This window comes from Ornithodoros turicata, chromosome 6 (genome assembly GCF_037126465.1).
Source record: "Ornithodoros turicata isolate Travis chromosome 6, ASM3712646v1, whole genome shotgun sequence".
NCBI lineage: Eukaryota > Metazoa > Arthropoda > Arachnida > Ixodida > Argasidae > Ornithodoros > Ornithodoros turicata.
The window spans coordinates 52,981,456-53,001,818 of record NC_088206.1 but is presented as its reverse complement, the minus strand read 5'-3'; the positions used below and the strand labels follow the sequence as shown (position 1 = coordinate 53,001,818).

General features: G+C 44.0%; 1 long non-coding RNA gene across 1 annotated transcript; it reads left to right on the top strand.

The window, feature by feature from the left end:
- The first annotated feature begins 18,539 nt into the window (after positions 1 to 18,539).
- On the top strand, positions 18,540 to 19,007 carry LOC135398036 (uncharacterized). The gene is made up of 3 exons (XR_010423963.1): positions 18,540 to 18,568; positions 18,790 to 18,840; positions 18,931 to 19,007. It is a non-coding gene; the product is annotated as an uncharacterized LOC135398036 (long non-coding RNA).
- The last annotated feature ends 1,356 nt before the right edge of the window (positions 19,008 to 20,363 follow it).

The window sequence follows — 20,363 nt, the reverse complement described above, 5'->3', positions numbered from 1 at the left end:
TATCTTTCGCCCGCACCCCTTGCACACCGTGTATAATTGCAAAGACGGCGAGATGGTGGGGCAGCAGGGGATGGCGCCCCGGGACCTGGGCCGGAGCCCGCGGGACCCAAGACCTGTCGTAATCATGTAAAGAGGAAATACTTTGACTGTTTTATCGAGACACGTGGAGGGGGTGACAGAGGAGGTGAGCGGGCATGACCCATCCCCGGGACCCGTAATTTCTCTTGCCAACCCTGTATAAGTTTACCTTCTTTCGGGAGTGTGCGATTCCATGTCATTTCATGCCTTCACTGGTCGGGACGATCAGCCGCAAGTATAGTATAGAGATAGTTTTCTCTAATTCAAGAGAAGCCTGTTATAATCCTATTCTAATCCTATTCTAAGCCAAAATACACTCCTAATCTAAAACAATCCAGTTCTAATCCAACACAAGCCAATTCCAAAGCTATCGGATTGGTCGCCATTAGCTCCGCCCACATCACGTTGATTGTTCCATGCTAAGACTACTGATCATTGATTAGTTGATCGTAGCCCCGCCCCCTTTATGCTAATTACTTGACTCCGCCCACTTCACGCTGATTGGTCCACACTACTTACCTCGTGGCGCAACTCTCTACTGGTTTGTGATAGTCTCCATTGCTCCAGAATGTGATCTGATAAATTTTAGCAATTAACCACTTCGCATTGATGGTCCATTCTAAGCCTACTGACTTCTAAGCCGGTCCACGCTAAGCCTACTGGTCACTCTACCAGACTTTCTAAACGCTCTAATTGGCCCTCGCTGGCCCGTTCTAAGCCCACTGACACTAGATGGCGCAACTCTTCACCAGCTCTGCCTACTTCATGCTGATTGGTCCATTCTAAGCCTACTGATTTCTACGCCGAACCACGCTAAGCCTACTGATTGTCCCTTCACACCGAAGCCTACCGATGTCTGGCCCTGATTGGTCCACGCTAAGCCTACTGAACAGTGATTGGGTAGCCTGTCGCTCCTAAACCACAATGCAGCAGCTTCATACAAGACACACGACAATTGTTGATTTCAACCTTTATTTGGTACAAAGGCCTCCTGGTCCAGCTGTGGGTTGGTTCAGTTCCATCAGAGAGATCTTTAGTCCCGGTCATCTCTTGCGCTCATTGGTCACTCAGCTCCCTCGATAGACACCAACTACTATCGGTTCATCTAACTGCAAGTGGTCTGCTCATTAGCCCATCTGACTACAAGCCTCTCATTGGTCACTTATGTCTAGAGCTGCCTAACAGGCTCCAACTGCAATTGGTCACTTCCACCAGTCCCAACTGCTAATGGTCACTCCCTCTAATCTCTAGATGAGACAATTTAAGTTTAACTGTGGGATATTGAAACTTTTACCATAAGATAGATTTAGCCTCGGGCTGGTAGGCTTCAACTGCTATCGGCCCATGCCTCCATCCGGCTGCTCACTGGTTCACAATGAAACTTTTTCACATGCTCTGATGCGCCGAAGGTTCCTTACACATTAAAGAGTATGGCGCCGCTTGTGATTACCCTCTTTGCAAAGATGAACAGCTGCGTCGCGAGTGTGAAAAAAAGTCCATTGCATTGGTGACTTATTTCTATCCAACTGGTTCATACTTCTAGAGAGCCAGCATTAGAAGGCTGAACAGCTTACATGCCGCCGCGTCCTGCTGATCACGTAGACACAGTTGCCAAAAAAAAAGAAGTGTTCATGGTACGATGTACACATCTCAAAACACGCTCCACACCAGCAAAGTTGGCTTCACCCGGTTGCATGTGTGCGTTAGGTGAAGCCCGCCCCTGGGAACAAGCTCAGGATAGTTTTTTTGTGTGTGTGCTTTGCACTTCATACTAAAAATTGATTTCAATCAAGCAGAATGGCAAATGGTGCTATGGAGTGGGTTCATTCTTTAGAACGAATTTTTTCAGACCCACAACAACAACAAAAAACATTATTAAACAGAGTACAAAAAACTCATCGTGATGCTAAGCGGGGAAGCCAGCATGCATTCGGAAAAAACAGCTGAGCAGGAGGAAGCACATGATCGAGAAAATATCGATAGTTGATGCTGTGCAGAGAAAAACAATTTGAATGATCAATAAACCCTATAGAGCTTGGGCTCGTTTTTATTTTAGACAGCGTGCGTTGCACCTCAACACACAAAATTAACTAAATCAAGCAGAATGACAAAAGCATAGTGGTGCTATGTGGCGAAGCTCAAGACGCACTGACGCTCCAACGCTTATTAAACAATGCTATGCACACACGTACTCAATCTTAAAAAAAGAATACTCATCCCAAGCTGAGTATGAAGAAACACAATTTCACATTGTCTTCACAGCTCCCCCCAGTGTGCAAACATAGCCAGCGCACGCAACCCACCTCGCACGCGTTCCTTCGAAACAGAGCACAACGACGCATTATGAACAAGTTTATCTCGGAAAAAATGTGCTCACCTTAACAGCATCACAGGCGGGCACGTAAATTCACAAACTTGTCATTCACGCGACACCATGCAGCAATATCTGAAGCACGAATTTCCGACGGCGCGTGGACAGCTCACGCGACTTTAGTCTGCCCATGTTGGGGTATATTCCAGTTTTAGACAGTGCGTTCAACATAAGAAATTAACTAAATCAAGCAGAATGATAAAACACAGTGATGCTGTGTGCTGAGGCTCCAACGCTTATTAAACCGAAATTGGTTGGTGCTATGCAGCGAAGCTTCGCACGTACTCAACCCAAGCTGAGTATGAAGAAACACAATTACAGATTGCCTTCACAGAACATCCCGCGCGGTCGCACCTCCGCCTTCCTTCTCTACTGGAAGCACCAATATTAGAAATATTAGGATCGTCGCATTATGAACAAGTTCATGTCATCAAAAAAATGTGCTCACCTCATCACATCGGTATGACGCACGTAGATTCTTGTCGCGCGACGCGGCACAGCAGGGCACTAATTTCGGGCGCGTGGACAGCTCACACGATTTTAGACTGCCCGCGCACACCTCACAACATGCGCCGACACACCAAAATGTCGCACACCTTCCAGGTTCACACCCGCATGTCGACCACTTACCGTGCCAGCTGCACAGAAAACTAGATAGCCGGAACACAGGCGCATAATATACCCATCTCTGTCCGTGCTAGAGGCCATCTGTATTATATTAATGCTCGCTTGTTTCCCATGATTGCAAGTCCAAGAAATTGGGTCACCTTGAAGATGAGTCTGTGTTCGAGCCATCTGTTTTATATCAAAACGCACTTCCACCCGTCATGGCCAAACTGAGTTTATACTAGAACTCTGCGGCGGACTTTAGCGGGAAAAAAATGTTGCGTATGTTTCAATGTGGTGTAAATAGGCTTTCTCCGAGAAACTGGGTCACCTCGTAAATCATGCGGTCCGAGTCCCCGAGGCCGCGCGTATTAAAACGTTTACCAAAAGTAAACAGTGATCACACAACGCTATGCGAAGAAAAAATATCCCTATGAGCCCACGTCAAAGCGGACCGCCTGCTAATTGCCGAAACAAGCTTTCCCTAACCAAAAGCAAATGGTTCGCTTATGCAGTTTGGTTTCCAAGAAGTTGCAAATGTCCTTCGCAGCTAACGGGCGCGCGCGCGCATCGGGCCGTTCCTGCGTGATTGTGTAAACAAAATCGCACCACCCTCCAAAGGCACATTTGAGTTCCGTCCGTCGGTCGACTCTGGGTCAAGCGCACGAAGAGGAAGGTACGTCTCACTATATTGTCTTCAAGATGAGGTGGTAACAGTTGTTCTCATTTTCAGCTCATTCGGTGTGCGTAGAAACTGAGAAGTCATGTCATCAGTTTTCGAAAAGTCGGATAAACCCGGTGATGGGGACATTCAGAACATGAGCATTGTTCCGGAGAATGAAAGCTGGACGTGTTGGACTTACGCAAGCTGGACGCCGTGCACGGGGAGGCCGTGTACGCGGACCTCCTGATGGAAAACGATAAACGCGTAAAGGTGTACCTACCCAGTGGTTTTAAGCGATTCACAGACGAAGGGTTGCAAGAAATGTGTGAATTACTGGATCTGAAACTGGAGAAGAGACTCATGGATGGATCGCCCGAAATCATCTTTACTCACGTGAAGTGATACGTCCCAACGAGACCAGCGAAAGTCTGCGTGTCCCAAATGTGATAATCAGTAAAATAAACGTATTTCCTGTTTTAAGAGAAAAAAATGCCGTGCGGTGTGATGGATAAGGAAGCTATATAGATAAGACTCAAGCATGTATTTATTTGTTAAGAATACTTCTGACATTAAAAATGTCATAGAAGGAGTGGCATACGAGGTAACAAGTAATACACTGAACAACTGAACAGTGAGATTACATAGTACTAGCTGAATATGAATAGGAAGGTTATAAAAACACTAAGATATTGCTTATTCATCTACTAAGCGAGTATGGTTGGTGGAGAGGATACCACGCTTTCGTAAAGCCATTTTATATCATATCCCAAACGTTCTGCGCGATCAAACAAGTCAGAGCATTATGGAATGTAGAAACCGCTTCACAAATGACGACGCGTACAATACCATAGCTTGTTTCGGCTTGCTCAAACAAGTTCTGGCATTTGTGCGTGGTGGTGAGGCGTGGGACACGTATAGTGGTGCAGATTTGTAAGAAACACTGAAGCGATTCAAGGATGATAAGAGATCCCAGAAAAGCGATGAGCATCGACTTGACAACTGCAAAAGTGCGAAACCCGGTAAATAAATACGCGTATTTTGCAACTGTGTGCCGTGTGAGATGGATCAGTTCGTATGCAAATGCATGCTGGAAGATTTACAACACCTAAACAACTTTTCAAATGACACGGAGAAGAGAGTGATTTTAGTGACATTTTGAGGGCTATTCCCGTGCGGAGTACTCATAAAATAAGACAGTTTGTGAGATACAAGTTGGAACTGTTGGAGCGATATAGAAACGGAGAACCCATCAACGAGACAATCATATATACCGGGTTTACCATCCCCGTGGTGCGTGACCGCTGGAAAAAGAACCACAGGAGCTTGGACGTTACCGTCGTCGAGGAAAAGGAACGTGTTGTCTCCACATTAGATGACCGTGTGTTTCTTATATATTTTCAACCTCGGTTATCTGCTACCATTCGTGGTTTCTCGTCTGTATTTGTTCAGCGTATTTCTCATCACAAACAATGAGTGTCACAGTCTAAAAGCAAAAACAAGATATATATATATATATATGAAAGGCCCGTAGGCCACGACCAGCGAAACCACAGCAGCGTTTGCTTTCGAAGACAGAACAGATACAACTTATTGCTTGTCTTCCGAACCTCAGCAGATTTGGGAGTCCTCTTCGCATCTCAGTCAAAACAAAGGGTGAGGTATCTAAGAGTAACTTGATTTCTCACATAAACAACAATGAAGTGAGAAATTCCTTGGAGTATTAAATCGCTATTAAGGTAGTGTCCCTGTTTCTTACTGCTTTGCTTTGATGCATGCATCGTAAGTGAAGCTTGAGCAGTGAAACTTTATTATTTTTTGTCTCTTCGGAAATAAAAGGCTCCATGCAACCTCCTGCCAGGGACCCTTTGCGGACACTCATGCAACAAGACCGCAGTGAAAGGTCTAGCAAACTATTTTACTACACGTCAAACGCAGCGCATGGACGGATTCCACAAAATAGGCTCCTCCTCCCGTTTTCAACAAATCAGGGGCGAGAACGTTGTCATTCGGGATGATGGTTGGCTAGGATCGTGCTATGTGGTGAAGTTCATTTCTAAGAGTGTATGATGACAGTCTGTGGACCTCCTCCGTTCATCCCATCACGAACGAGGACGTGATGACACTTTGAGGACATCCTGCGGACCGCGTGTGTTCTTGGGGTAAGAAGCGGACGGTGCCTTATAAGTTTAGTGGGCACGATGGACAATGTGTTCAAACTCGCCGGTCCCCAACTCTGCCTAGTGCAAACACAGAACACACACTCGATTCTTTCGTACACTCTTAAAAATGAACTTCACCCCATAGCACACTCCTAGCCAACCACCATCCCGAATGACAACGTTCTCGCCCCTGATTTGTTGAAAACGGGAGGAGGAGCCTATTTTGTGCCGTGCATAATGGAACAAAATAGGCTCCTCCTCCCGTTTTCAACAAGTATAGGGCGAGAACGTTGTCATTCGGGGTGATGGTTGGCTAGGAGCGTGCTATGTGGTGAAGTTCATTTTTAAGAGAGGAGAAAGTTCGTGACACAGCTGATATTGCCTTGAACGGGCTCAATGCAGCGCTGCTTGCGAGAGGGCTGGAAGCATCACCAGAGAAGTCAAAATGCATGGTCTGCATTCCACGTGGAAAGTACGTGGGCAAAGACTTCCCAAGCCTCAGCATTAACAACACTCCCATCCCAAGATGCGCGTCATGTAAATATCTTGGTGTCACCATCGATAGCACATTACGCTGGTCTAAGCAAGTAAACGAGACTATCTGCAAGGGGAAGAAAACGCTCAACCTGCTACGCAGAATCAGCGGTAAATCATGGGGCTGCAATGCGCGGTCATTACTCACCCTTCACAAAGCCCTGATCTTGTCACGCATTCTCTACGTGGCGCCATACGTAGACCTCGCGCCTACACAATGGCAGGCCCTTGAGCGCCTTCATCGCGCTGGCATAAGAACTGCGCTTGGTCTCCCAACGTTCTCTAGCGTCACCCAAACGTACCTGGAAGCTAAGGAAAAGCCTGTTAGTGTCCACTCTGAGCTCAAAGGACTCCAGTTTCTGGATGATGCATCAACATCCATCAGCAAGCATTCCCTCTTCACCGACCTCGAACAGAGGACACACACATCCCTAGGACGCCTGGCTAGTGCCACCAGCTCTCTAGCCAACAGGGGCGCTCTTCCTCGGCTCCCAGCTAGTCCACCTACGCCGCCGTGGCGGGAGTTCGTGCCCGCAACAACGCTTCACATCCCGGGTCTACGGAAGAAGAGCGAGTCCAGCCCCCTAGTGGCCAGGATGGCGGCTGAGAACCTGATCAGCGACGTTTATCACACACATACTCTGGTGTTCACGGATGGCTCCATTGACCACCGTTCCAAAAGTGCTACCAGTGCGTACTACATCCCGTCAATAAACAAGGCCTCGCAAGGGAAATCAGTTCGCTACCCAATCTCATCTACGACGGCCGAACTCCTGGCCTTGCTACACGCAGCTGCTGCGGTTCAAGTCACCGGAATACCTAAGGCCGTCTTGCTTACGGACTCCAGAAGTGCCCTCAACAACGTGATAAACCCCATGTGTGGTAGCATTCTGGCCCGATGTATAAGGAGATCGTGCGCCCAGCATAGGCTAACCGGAGGTGAGCTTACGCTCCAATGGATCCCATCTCATGTCGGCATCAGAGGCAACGAACGAGCGGACCAGCTAGCTTCCTCAGCACACAACAGCTGCAGCCCATCCTTAGCAGTCCCGGCCGACACTGACAGGCTCATGGTCGTCAAACAGCTAGTTGAGGTGCGTCACCCTGGCATACAGGATATCATGCAGAATCACCGACCCTCTCTTCCCACGAAAGATCTTCCCCGTGGTATGCAGACAATGCTCCATCGATTACGCACAGGATCTGCGTTCACGAACTCTCAACTGTGCAAGATCGGCTCCAGGGAGGATTCCAGTTGCGGACACTGTAATCATCCGGAGACAATTGCGCATATCCTGACAGAATGCCGTGCATACCATGCCATGCGGGAAACCCATCTTCCCCACGCCAGGCCTGGTATACTGACGGACGTCCTCTTCCCCGAAGGTTCTTGTGCGGAACGACTTTCAAAAACTCGCGGCCTCGTGCGTTTTCTCCAAGCAACGGGCCTAGCGGAGAGACCACTCTAGTGCACCTCTCACCTACAGTGTGCTTCCGTCCCATCAGTACCGGTCATCCTGCTTCTACATCACTTTGAAGTCCTCAACTCCCCTTTCTCCCACCTTCTTTTCCTTTTTTTTTTGGCTATAGTCGAGACGATGCCCACTTGACTGCGGCCAACAACGGCAAGCTACCTCGACACCCCCCCCCCCTCATTTTTAAGAGTGTAGAAACTAATGAGTAATGTCATTAAAATTACTGCCCACATGTAATTAAATTACATTACAAATTACGTAATGTCAAAAGTAATGGATTACATTAGAAATTATCAGAACAAGTGTTTTATTACTTGACATTACTACACAAATGATGTGGTTTAATGTAGCGAAAGCTGTTGTGTGTGCGAGGAAGCAAAATCTCTTACTGCACCACCCCTTCATGCATAAACGCATACGTACAACGGCTGTCACTGCATTCGCTATAAGCTGCGCTTCAGGGTATCGACACTGATGTCCAAGGGAGAGCAGGAGCGCCATCTTGTTTCCGCACCGCACCGGTACTATCCACATTTGAGGATCAAAGACAGCTAACATAATGCTCGCTGTGGGATAGAGAAGCGTGTATGATTGTTGTGTGATTATCCATGTATTGTCCATCAGGGCGTCCCAAGGATGTCAAGGTGAGCTCAAATTCGTCATTCTTGATGAGCTGCTTGCAAGAGAAAGAAACATGTCACCCGCGCACGATAGATGGCATCGTGCGCTAAAATGCACGTGCGCGTGGTTACCGTGGCACGGGAACAAGATGGCGCATGCTCGTTCTTGGAACTCAGTGTTGATACTCTGAAGCAAAACTTATTTAGTGACTCTCCGTTCGCTCAGTCCCGAATATGAGTATTTCTTTGTTTTTTTATCAAGGCGCGTAGTGGAAGTGGGTAGAAAATGAAATCTATTGCATAAGAGTACGGTTTTGGGCTGGGCGATCGTCCCCCCCGCCCCCGGCAGATCCGCCACTGGGTAGAGCAATAATGTGTCAGTTGGTACATCTTGAAGAAGGAAAACTTGCAATGTACGTGCAAGTGCAAAAAACGGGAGTAAGGATGAGTGTTTCGCGTCTCTTTCTTAGTTCAGTTGTTCTTCTTCTGACGTTTCTCTTTTTTCTTGGGGGTGGGGGCTGCGTTTTTCCTCTTCTACATTCAACATTAGTTTTGCATAGCGTCAGGTATGAACTGTAACGGATGGCGTAATTTACGTTCGCAGCTACTCAGGCGACCAGCTGTGCTAGTGGAAAATATTTTTTATTTTCTGATTTATTCATCCTAATATACGGTGAACAAGGGCACAGCAATCCATTTTCTTCTTAAAAAGTACTGCTTTAGACAGAAAACTTACTTCATATTTTTCTTTTTTTTTTGTCTTTGCATTTCCAGTCGGGTATATTTAATACATTGTGAGAAAGTAGTAGACGAAGACGAGTACACTTGGAAAAGTACACAATTAGTAGAGTACTTGATACTTCAAGGTCTCATGTACACAATCTTACGCAGGCATTCGCTTTTGTCACAAAAAACTGAAATGCATGGCCCTGAAAACAGCTGTTGTGATCCGTATATTGCGTATTTCAGCAAAATGCATTGTGACGCTGCCCTTTATATTTTATTTTTGAATAACCCTGGATGATGGTGTAGAGCGAGATAAGGAATATTACACACACACACACACACATGCACGTACAGAAGGAACAAGAATGGACACTTTGTCAACTATTACGTATTTTCCAGAACTACGTCTGTTAAAAATGTGCAAAGGGCCGTAGTGCTTAGAATTATATGTCATATTAGACAAGTTTCCATAATACCTTCGCCCTAGCCAAGTGTGTTTCAACGTCAATACATTGGCTGATGTGAACAAGGAACGTCGCTTGCACGAAGAAGAAGAATGTGATCAGTGGATGAGGTGGAAGAAGAAGTCATCAGAAACAACGACGTTTATTTCCGTTCGTGTTTAGGGTGCACTGATATTGCAGTTCCCGTGTGTCGCACCGTCAACATGAGCGAGGACCGCTTGTCCGTCGGGTACCTGTCCGCCGATGAGTTCCTAGAAAGCATCGGGGTCAGGCCGCTGTCGCCTGACCCGTACTACGACAGCATAACAGCAGGCCCTCAGGATATGAACAACCTTCGCCTTGGCCGCCCCGATGTTGTGAGGCATGTGACAATAGAACAACTATACGAAACGGCTACGCAGACCGAAAAAGGTACCACCAGCATGTTGTCATCACTGACCAAGATCTGCAATGGTCGCTACAACGTTCTTTTTGCCGTTGTCTTCGTAGCAGCGTTTACCTTCGGATCCGTCGTTTATTTCAGTGACGGCTCCAACGTAGCGAAATATCGTCCTCCGCTACTCCAACGCCAAAGACCTGCACCTGCAGACGACAACAGAATCACTGACACGCCTGATTTACAAGACGACACTACGCTGGGACCAGACACGACCAATCAGGGGCAACACTACACAACTACTACTACCGATTCAGCACTAAGATACAAAGACGACTGGAATGCTGAACAACTACAGTCAACGAAACGTCGTCATAGGAGGCACATAAGATCAACGACCACAACCCTAACCGGGGTGAAGGACATTACCGACCAGTCCACCTCAAGTGCCTCTGTAGGCCGTGAGAAGGCATATGACTACATGCCACAATACAAGATCACTCCCAGCAGCTCTCCGAACATGCATCAGACGTCGCATTTGAAACTTGATACGACGCACAGAAAACATTCATCGACTTTTTCAATGAAGTATGTAAGCAAGAAAGGGCATACCAGGACATTCTCAACCGGTACGTAACCTCGTGCTATGATTTCTACGACTTCGGCCGCTTCGAATTTTTTGACCTTGGATGTGAATAACCTGCTTATTCAAAAATAAAAAGGTAAAAAAATGTGACTTTCCTTGTGAGGTTATAGCCACTTCCTTCAGGCTGATGAGTATCCCCATCCTGAAGGCTACCATTCAGTTTTTATGTCCTGTGGCCATTTCATTGACCAACAACGATCGCCTTTGAGTCGTACTGAGCATTTCCTTTCCTTTCCTTTCTAACTTTGAGTGGATCTCTTTACAATGAGGCAGAGCGTACTTCAACGCATGGAGGAGGTTTGTCTTTAATGTTTCCGTTGTCAAATTGCATATTAAGCTAATATATACAGGCCTGCCTCCTCTTTCATGGCAAGTTTCAGCCCTCCCTACAGGCTTCTTCTCAAGCTACACTAAGTCACATTTCAAACTTCCTCGCCACTAAAGACCTTACTCTCTCACCCGAAAAATCAGTAGCCCTCGAGTAGTATACGGTGGGGTCCAGTACGTGCCCCTACACTCTAAAAACATAACTTCACTGCATAGCACGCTGTGAGCCAACCATGGCCACGAATGATAGGGTTATCGCTTCTGATTCGAAGAGAGAGGTGGGCGTACGCCTTTTTGTGGCAATATGGATATATGAAAATTGCCACAAAAAGGCGTACGCCTCCGTCTCTCTTCGAATCAGAAGCGATAACCGTATCATCCTTGGCAATGGTTGGCGCACAGCGTGCTATGCGATGAAGTTCTGTTTTTAGAGTGTAGGTGCGTGGTTCGAACCCCACAGCGTCCGGGCCGACTTTTTTCGCGAATTTTTTCCCGTGTGCGGTGGGTGGTGCGTGGGTGGAGGGCTACCTGTGCGCTTACCCTCGCGCAGCAATTTTTCTTTGGGTGGCACGTGGGCAGTTTACACGCAAGTAGGGAGACGCGCTCTGGCAGAGAGGCCAAGCAATGACACCATTGCACCTGGGTCGACTTCACTCCCAATTTTTCTGCCTTGGCCGACTTCGTTCGCAATTTTTTTTCCGGTGGCGCGTGAGTGGTTTACATGCAAGTGGGGACATGCACGCCGGCAACCCCGCCAAGCAATGCTACCATCACACCTGGGCAGACTTGATGCACAATTTTTCTGCCTGGGCAGACCTCTTTGGCAATTTTGCCACCTGGGCCTAACTCACAATTTTTTCCACTTCACTCCACTTCACTTGCAACTTTTTTCCACTACGACAGGTGCGCGGTGGACGGTTCACAAGCAAGTATAGACATGCAAAGGATAGCCATACACAAAAGTACAAGTGAAAATATATTTATTAAAGCCAATAGTGATGGGAATTATGTTGTGACTCTGTGTGAAGGAGAAAAACCCAGCCAAAAAACCTGTCGTAGAAGAAACACAATCAAATACCATACACATAATAAAGAATAAACTTACTTATTACAGGTATGATGCAATAGCATTGAAGAGGTGTCACAAAGACAAAATCAAACAATATTTTTATTAACAGTAATCATACACACAAGTTTTTGATGAATCAGAACTAAAATGGAATAGCACATTTAATCAAAGAAGATATTCTTAATCAATACTATTACAATCAAAATTACAAGTTTAATTATAAAAAGTCGAATATTCCTCTATGTGATTGCAGTAGTGGAGTTTTAATTTCAATTACAAGTTCTGATAGATGTAAGTAATTTCAAGTACAATAGAGAAGCTAAATTGAATATGCCTTATCCCAACATGATGCAAATTTAATTAATCAGTTTTTATTGATTGAATGGCGCAGACGTAAGGAAATAATTCGAGTCTACACAACACAATAAACAGCTAGCACTTATAGAGAACCAACCAACGCATCCTCCCACACAGAAACAACAGTTACATGTAGGGCAGTAATAGCGAAACAATACTCTATCAAAACGAGAAATGGACGCGACTTTTAATCAAAGAAGATATTCTTAATCAATATGAATACAATCAAAATTTGAAGTTTTAATACAATATCTATGGCGTGAACACAGTCATTGTGGCGCTAACAATAGTGGGGTTTTAATTTCAATTACAAGTGCCGATGTAATGAATTAGTTATACACAGCAGAGACCCTGAAAGACCACGGGAACACAGAGGGACAACACGAACACAAAAGGAGATAAAATTTATAACAAAGGACACCACATTTAGTTAAAGAAGATAATCTTAATCAACACGATTACAATCAAAATTACAAGTTTTATCATAAAAGTCTGAGACGTGATCACTATCATTGTGACACTAACAATTTTCCATATTATCATATAGCGGGGACTTTCTTATTAAGTGCTGTAAGAAATTTCGAACACCATAGGAGAGCTAATTTGCATATGTTTTGTTCCAACATGACACAACTTTTAATCAGTTTTTTATTAAGTGAATCGCATAGACGTAAGGAAATAATTCGAAACCTAACACAATGAATAGATAGCATTATATGAGAAACAAAACCGACAAATCCTTCAACACGCAAACAAGACTTATAGCGAACTCGAAGAAAGGGTCATCCGCGTCGACGAACTCGTTTCCAGAAAAAAGCAACGCGCTCGCGTGCGGTACCGCGTTAACGCGTCGGGCGCAGAGTCGCGTTCAATTTCGAGAATGTTCTTAGCGTCGTGGAAACGTCGCAGTTGATGACCGTCGCCACGGATGGCACTTTTTTTTAGTTTTAAGTAAATTTCATTCAAAAAATATTCGGAGTTATTAATTTCCACAGCATAGAGAATCCACATTGTGTTGTAATATATAGAAAATATCAAACTCATAGATTAAATTCTCTGAAATAATTCTTAAAATAATTCTCGAAATAATTCTTAAAACCTTCGCATGTCAAAGTGAGAAAGCTAAAGCTTGCGTATTGTGTAGGGATGGGACGAATTCAAAATTTATCGAATCCGAGTCCCAATTCGAATCCAAGGAAGGTTCTACGAATCCACGAATCTTACGAATCTCGAATCTTTCGAATCCTTTCTTCAGAAGGAGTTTAATAAGACAGAAAAAAACACTTCTAGTGAAAGGTGTTTTGAAGCAGAATATGATGCGTTTGTTTAATGAAAAACAAATTAAATAATGCTTCAGTTTCAGGAGAAAATATACTTATATAGTTCTTCTTAAACATAATTTATTTAACATGTTGTTCATCGACTACAAGAAATGCATAAATTCTCGACTCTGAAATATTTCCATAAAACTAAGCAACAATGAAAAGCAAAACCAGAGTACTTTTAAACTAATGTAACAGTTCCTGCCTGAACTCTTTCAGTCCAGAGCTCTGTGAAGAAACACACAAGAAAACACCTGTCGGCCGATGAGGCTTTCGGCGGACTCCGGAGGCGCAAATTCGAAAAAGAAACAAACAAACGTGGTTGGTGGATTCGAAAGATTCGATTCGCCGTTTTGGGCACTGGGATTTGAATTCGCGAATCTCGAATCCCTGCATAGGATTCGAGGATTCGTGGATTCGCGGATTCGGTTGGCACATCCCTAGTATTGTGAAATTACACTTTCTGCAACTCAGTTCGTAAATCGCAACACCCGTTCAAATTTTAATTGAACACTTACAGATGTGTGATAATCTCCACTTCTCCTGGAAGTGATCCGATAAATTTTAGCATTTGATGCACAATCAAATATCTTGTATTGCATATATGACTATGTGCACAACTTTTTAATCTATATCTTTAAAAAAATTTAAGAAAGTTTTGACTTTGAAAATTTAAACAAGAGAATAATCTTTGGTGTAGAGTTTGTTTTACCTCATTATGAGCTAAAAACCTATAAAATTAAAGTACACTCTTTCAATTTGTAGTGCACGTGTGCTATGATACCATGAATAGGGTGTTAGTTTTTCAGTATGTCTTCAGGAAACCTCTGGTACATTTTGTGAATGGGTTAAATAATCTACGTTTATGTGTCACCTGTGCTTCTTATAAGGATTAAGTTTGCAAAAGGAATATTTGCTTTTTATAATTAAATTTGCATATCTTCCATTGTGCTTTACATCATGCTCATCCTCATAGTATGTTGATTTGAACATTTCTGATGATAAATGTATGGTTCGCTTCTCCCAAAATCACGCTTGTAAAATCCCCCATTTGCATCGCAGCACTTGATAATAGATTCCTTCCAACATATACTGTCAAAACATGTTATAGACATTCTTTCAATCCAGCAGTCCAGCTGGTAGAGAAATATACACACTGTGCGATTTAATTCACGAAGTTAAAGTTTTCGCAAAAGATTGATGACCCTCTTTGTAAACAAAGATTGATTTATGATGCCTCTAAATTTCAATGACCGATTCTCTCCGTCAATTGTATCCTTCGGATGTTGAAGTTGTACAGAGTTTAGTCAGGTAAAACCTATTTGATAGTCAGCTCCGATTCCATTGAGAATTCTTGCACATAGTGTGGAATATTCGTTTCCTTAGCAATCATTGTTTTCAATCTAACCATTCTAAATACTGTGAGAAAGAAACTGACGACAACGCTCATGACAACAATCGCAATCAATCTGTTTTAGTTACGATGCATAAAATTCATTATAGTGATGACAAATAAATTACATTTATTATTTCAGTTATACACTTGTTTATTTTTATAAATTACAATTGTCCTTCCAAACTCTGAAGTTTTCGTTTGTTGTCGTGATTGAATTGAGAATGCATCATATAGTGATGTCTTATTATGGGTCGCTTGAATCCAGCGTTGAGTAATGTACTCGATACGTTGTCGCCGTATATGCATCGCTTCAGTAACTTGCACCTAGTTGCCATGAATTTGCACAATCTCCTATTGATATTTCCTTTCTTTGTATAAAGATTCTTGAATGGCGTACAAGAGAGTATTAGACGAAAATCGTCCGGTGGTCCACCGCAGTTCGTTGAGTTTCAATAAGTCATGATAGATCAGACCTTGTACAACAATATTGAGCTTCTGCTCATACGCCATCGTTGCAAGAACTGGTAGAAGAAAATAATGGCGTGGCCCTGGTAGTGCAACATATCACGTGATAAGATGTTTTATGTACTTTCCGTGTCAAACTTAGATGAAATTTCAACAAATCCGTAATGAATCGTGTGATATAGACTGCTGTATATGATAATTTTATCTCATTGCTTTCTTGATTAATGCAATGCCCATTGCAATGATTAGTTACACCTGGTCTTGAGTACTTCAATTCTTCGTTAGCCGACCTCAAAAACTCTATCATCAATCCCCGTGGTCCTTCCGAAGTTGATGTGCAGATATTTTTATAACTATTGTAGATTCGGCATACAAATTCTTGCACCTTCAATTTTGTATTTCTCCATAATACCGAATACGAACATGTCTAGGACGTATTGAAATGCAGTGACAATGGAATCATTTCGGGGGTCTTCTTTTTCGAAGCAGTTTTTATCACATCTTCCCATGACTTATGGTAGCGAGTAGAGTAACTGTATGTTCTGTTCAACACTTAATTAAAAACATATCTGTGCTCATTTCATTGCTTAAAAATTTGTCATGCTATCGGGATTAGAATGCTGCTAATATCCCGCTCGTGTCGCCATGAGAATTATGGAAATTGATTTACAAAAAGACGTGCGTTAGAAAAAACGTGTGCTTTCAATGTACTCTGTGTACAAGACCGCGCGAGAATCCTCCCCTCCCTAGCTTGATGTGGGTGTGGTGGAAGTTTATGGTTCGTCGGCTTCCATCTGTCACTTTGTTTGAATCCACTAGTTGATCATGTTTGTTCATTGAAAAGGGCAAGTTTCTGTGCTGATTCTGTAGTGTATTCACGCTGCTTGCTTAGAAATGATTTGTCTGAACTGATTATTGTTTTGACTTTGTTTCAAATGTTCACTCGATTGATATTCTGTGAGTTGAGAATTATGTATGCATGATGCATTAGTTGTATCTGTTGATTTCCTCTGTATAAAACTTTTAAATATTCCTCGCTTGCTTAGAAAATGACTGCCTTAAATAATTATTGTCTTGTATTTGTTTCAGTTGTTCACTCGATTGACATTAATAAAAAAAATCTCTGAGTTTGAAACGCCACATATTTCTAAGTTGCATTTCAGATATGTTGTTTCTCTGTGGTTCATCTATGTAGAACATTCTGTTGCACAATATTATAAAAATTTGAAGTACATTAATGAAATTTACAACGTTTCTCGTTTTGACTGAGTATTGCTTCGCTGACGTTATCATAATATTTCTTGTTTTGCTTACGAAATGTTTGTCTAAATTGATAAAAAAATAAATATTGATGTCTGTTCGTACTTTTTGCTGGCTATTCATTGTTTTCATTGAAGAATTGTTGTGTTCCTCGGAATTCAACAATGCTAACATCTATGTTAAGGACGACGATTGGGGGGGGGGGGGGGGGTCGCGCGCCTTACTTATCATGCACGGAATCCCTGTGCTTAGGATCATTCTTCGTTTGGTTTTCGAACCAGTAAACACAGAAAACGACGCCTCTCTGCTCCTTCCTCTACACTAACAATCTATTTGCCATAATTGTACAATAAAATATACCGCCTTTGTACTGTCTTGCCTTACCTTGAGAGCATCCTGTTTGTTGAAACAAGGAATGGAATGTGTAAGTGAGTGAGTCCCTCACCCCTTGTAGTGACAAAGCATGCGCAGTTGCTTCCTTAGGTTGTATAGATAGGGAGATAAGGTCTCCCCGCTTTGAGGAAAAGGAGGGAAAAGTGATAGTCTTGGTTGTTTCTCATTGTAGCATGTCTATTTTCTGTGTGTTGGATTCAGAAACTAAGTAAGGTTTGTAGTGTCTGTTAGATTGAAAATTGTATAGTGTTCGATTAGATTAAGACACGAGGGTGCTTTTATGATAGTTCAATGATTGTTGTTTACGTGCTGGAGAATTCGCCGCTTAGAGTGTTCCTCTGTTCTTCAGCTTTAAGGCTATGGTCTCACTCCCCTCTTCAAAAGAGGCAACTTTGTACCAGACCTGTAGCTCTCATTTTCGTCTGTTGGTGGTGAAACTGGTGCCATTCGGAAGCTATGATTCTTGACTCGGGGGGACCGTCTTCCGATTTTCGGCCAGGCATGCGGTTGCGGCGCCATACGGCCTGGAACATGCCAATATCTCCGATTATGGGTGGTCTTTGTACGAAACTGGCGCAAAAGGAAGAGCAGATAGCGGCGCACAATTTGTTATGTTGTATTGTTCTGTGATACGTGGAGGGTGGACCGTCTCGCTCTTATTGATATATGACGCCGATAATCCGGAAGCGCCTTCAGAAAAACATGAAACAATGCCTTTCTTTGGCTTCCTGTTTCGAGGTGTTCTAATGTCACCACACCAGCCTAGAAGTGGCAGTGGATGGGCAATTATGCGCAAAACAATTGCTGAAAATTTCAGCATGATTGGAAGAGCATAGCGCAGGTTATTACGTTCCCAAACCATTCCAAAAAATTCCGACCAAACCGAAACTATAGAGGATTTTCGTTGGCCACATCGTGGCGGAGCATGTAACTACCGTGTGATCAACTCCAGTATTCTGCGAAAGGTGGCGCTTGCGTCACTTGTGTTCGGTACGTCACGTTGGTTGCGTTGCGCACTGCTCTGGCTGTGCGCCGCTGTGCTGCGGGACGCATTCATTCGCGCCGTGCTGATTGTCGTGTTCTGATTTGAACTGTTGATACTGCGGTAGGCTGCACGTTCATAGTATCGTTGCTGCTGCCGCTTCGCACAAACTGGAAACGCGCGGCAATGACACGGCCGTGCAAGAATCCTCGGAAACCGCGGAGTTGCGGTCGGAAATCAGTCCACAAGCTGCGTCGGCGGCTGGCGAGAGAGAAACGGTAAGTTGTAACCAAGTGATTGTAACTTTGTACTGGTGCAGTGCGCTTGCTCTTATTTATTTGTTATTCCCCGTAGGCAATCCAAGCTGTGGCATTTTCCCCCCTTGTATGGTCTTAGGCATCAGTGGTCTTAGTCTAGTGTCATTGCCTTGACTCTCGGGGCAGGACTGAGAAGCACCTGTATTACGACTCACCCCCGATGATTTTTTTTTTTTTTACAGTCTGAGGTACAGCACAGGAGTAAAAGGGTGAGGATGGACAGCGTTCTCTAGGTTTGAAACTGTCTTCTGATGTGTATCTCACTTCGATATTTCGTTTCTGCCCATGAGAGGCGAAGTTTTTGTGCATTTTGACTTTTTCAGATTACCACAGTGGTGCCAACTTTCACTTGCGGCTATCCAAGAGCGTACGATGTGATGCGGTTCAGGTCGACCCGGATGTTATCATAAACATCATATGCATTTACCAATTTCTAATGGCTGTGTTCCATCTCCTCTTTTTCTATGTTTGCTACACTGCCTCATCCCGTTGTTTTACCCTCGCCAAGCGAATGGGCGCTTCCGCAGTACGGTGAACTCAGCATGGGCATGTTCATAGCAATATCACAATGCCCGTACTAACGTACCTGAAATTGGACCCGTACATTCCTTTAGTCTCACCATGTGTTCTCGTCTTCTTTATTTTTTTTTAACCTTCTCCAACGTCCCGCGGTCTCGTGAAAAGTTATCGTATAGATTATTCTCCCACAAAAGTCTTCTAACACTTTGAATACGTTATGCAAAAGCAGGAAATTGACCAACTTGCGCGAGATTTCCGACCACTGACCTGCTGCAATCTGGTTAGCATGGCACACGGCCAGAGGAGGACAGATGACCGAGACAAATAATGGGAAAGCGCGCCCGTTCACATTCCTTCGGTTGTTGTACCACCTGTCTAATTGTAAAAGCAAATCGTGGGGGAACGCATAAGGCTGTTATTCGAAATGTGTCTCTTGTGTGCTTCCTTGTTTGTCTTTCTCGCAACGTGTCCTCGGCCTAACATATTGGCCTTGGCTCATAATCGTTGTTGTGAACGAACTAAAAATCGTAGAACCCTATGTTTGCGCCTAGAGCAATACGTGCGTGTAGTGTGCCTGTGGACCAAATCTAGCGGTACAATGAACGACTGTAACATTTCGTGCAGCACTATCTTCGGTGCGCAAGTAGCCATGGTCTCAAGGGAATATACAGTCAACCCTCGATTTATGAACACCCTCGGTTCCCCGAAAAATCGTTCATAAATCGAGGGATTCATAAATCGAAAATTCCGTTAACTGAGTACTATCGAGCAAATGGAACAGTATTTCTGAGTTGGGATTGTGTTTATAATGTCATATATTGTGTAATTTTGCTTTTGACCATGCCTTCTGCTGTAGCAATCTCACAAAGAACAGACGTTAGCGCATTCATACTCTGTTTATTATGCAATACTAAATTGTTTAATTTTGCTTTGGACTATGCCTTCTGCCGTATCAATCTTGGAAAGAAGAGATGCCACCACATTCGCACTGGACTGGTCTCGGATTTCCTCCGGGATTTTTAACCTCCGTTTATTAATCTCCGGGTGACAGCGACCACCTTATTCATCAACTGAGGTCAGGAGCACTTGGTCGCACCTTGTGCGACCCCGGAAAACCCGTTTGTTGTTCGGATTTCGAGGGGTTAAGAACCGAGGGGCAATACCTGGAAAACGTTTTGTCCGTTCAGGCGTCATTCATAAGACCACGGAATAATCCCTTTGAAGGTTTCTGTTGACC